Source organism: Tursiops truncatus, chromosome 2, assembly GCF_011762595.2.
Source record: "Tursiops truncatus isolate mTurTru1 chromosome 2, mTurTru1.mat.Y, whole genome shotgun sequence".
Classification (NCBI taxonomy): Eukaryota; Metazoa; Chordata; class Mammalia; order Artiodactyla; family Delphinidae; genus Tursiops; species Tursiops truncatus.
The window spans coordinates 53,533,840-53,535,806 of NC_047035.1; the positions used below are offsets into that span (position 1 = coordinate 53,533,840).

Consider the following 1,967-nt stretch of genomic DNA (forward strand, 5'->3'; position numbering starts at 1 on the left):
AAAAGAATACAATAATTATATCTTAATCCTTTAAATATAATATTTCATCTTTTGGGAGACATTGAAATCCTTGAGGAATGAAGGATGCACATTCTGGCAGGAATGTTTCTTCTGCAGATGTATGTTCTTCCTGTACCACAGAGCACACAGAGAGGCTCAAGTACAACACTAGATATGAAAGAGCTTGTTTTAACCATGAACATGTTTCACGGGGCACAAAAGCTACTGATTACTTCATCAATTACTGAAGTCAAATCTGCTTCCTTCTTTCACATCCCCCACAGGCATTTTTTTTTTCTCACTGACAAACTGTTTATTGAATTTTGCCATCAGTATGGGGTGTCTCTTGTTGTATCTTAGAATCCTAGGATTCAGGCAGGTGGTAAAGTGGCAATGGTGAATTTGGGAATCTGGTATCCCAAAAGTACCTTCCGCTCTACCCCTGATTCTACAATGGCTGCCAGGCGGATCACCCCTCCGCTGGAGCCGTCCTGCTCCATGGCCAAAGCGAGAGCTGCCCCCCTTTTTGGGGGTCCCAGCCCGTAATGATGATTCCTGCCGTCAGGTCTTCTGGGTATCGGTAACTCATCTCCTTAAAGAGGCTGGCTGACGTGTGTACCAGCGGAGGCTCATTCAGCTCAATGCTGTGGAAACCAAGCGCTACTGCCTGGCTATCAGCTGCTGAGCCTGAGCGGCAGCAAAAAATACAGTCATGAATAGGGGTCAGCTTGTCAGTCACTCGATTGGCGATGTATGACTCAGTGGTTGTTCTGGAGTCGACTCCTAGAACCACGCCCCAATCAAATTGCACGGCCATGAGAGTGGTCCCTGTTGAGACTTTCTGGTTTTCCCAGTTGCGGGTAATGGCCTCAGGCCCCTAGGCTGGTGCTGGCCGCGCTCCCCGAGCAGCTACTAAGGTGTCCGCCATCGTCTCGTCCCGTACGGCCACAAAGCAACTGTCGTAAAGCACCACAACTCTAGCACTTACAAAAAGTCTCCAAGGAAGAATTATAATACTGTATGTTAATATTCCAAATATTTAAAAATAATTTCTCTTCTTAAAATCATGTCTGACATTTATCTATGAGAAGGTGCCACCTGCTGTAGTGTGTGTGTGTGTGTGTGTGTGTGTGTGTGTGTGTGTGTGTGTGTGTGTGTTCCACCTTAGAGAACTAGTTTCTTATCTCTCTGTTTCCTCACCATCACCACTATGGGGGGGGGGGGAGTTAAGGGGGGAGAAAGAAAAAGAGAGAAGATTTGTCTTCAAACCTGTTCTGAAAGTAGCTTGGAAATAACTTCAGAGGCCCCAATACCACTGAAATATAAGCAGTACCAATTTGCCTATTTAGAATTGCTCTTTAAAATTTGAATCTACTTGAATCAGTACCCTAGATAGCCTTAGATAGAAACATTTTCTTCCCTGTAGGACAAGGAATTTACTTTTCTTTCCCTTTTACAGTATAAATCAGTAGACTTGTATAACTATCAACAAATTACTTTCCAAAAAGCTTAAATTATTTTACTTTTCAACAAGGAGTATGAGAGTTTACCTGTCTCATTAAAACTTTAAATATTAATATTGTTTATTGCTAAGTTGATAGTTTAAAAATTTGTTCATTTCTGTGTTAATCTGCATTTCTTTTACTGTCAGAATGACTACATTTTCATGAATTTATCAATCATATGTATTTCCTCTTTTGTGAATTATCTCCAGATATGCCATTTCCATTATTTGTGGGCTTTGACATCTTCTTTAGAGTACCCTCATAGACTATAGGTATTATCTGATTGCTTTATTTATTACCATAGTTAATAATTTTATTTTCGACTTGCAGTTTTAATTTTTTATATTCACACAAAATTTTTAATGTTTTAGGTCAAATCTATTAATCTTGCTTTTTATGCTATATTTTATCACTTTGATACACAGAATGTTATTCCCATCCAGAGATAAGGCAAATATTCAC

General features: G+C 40.0%; 1 pseudogene; it reads right to left on the reverse strand.

Moving 5' to 3' along the window:
* Window positions 1–287: 287 nt before the first annotated feature.
* On the reverse strand, window positions 288–928 carry LOC101337499 (proteasome subunit beta type-6 pseudogene; annotated as a pseudogene).
* Between the last annotated feature and the right edge of the window lie 1,039 nt (window positions 929–1,967).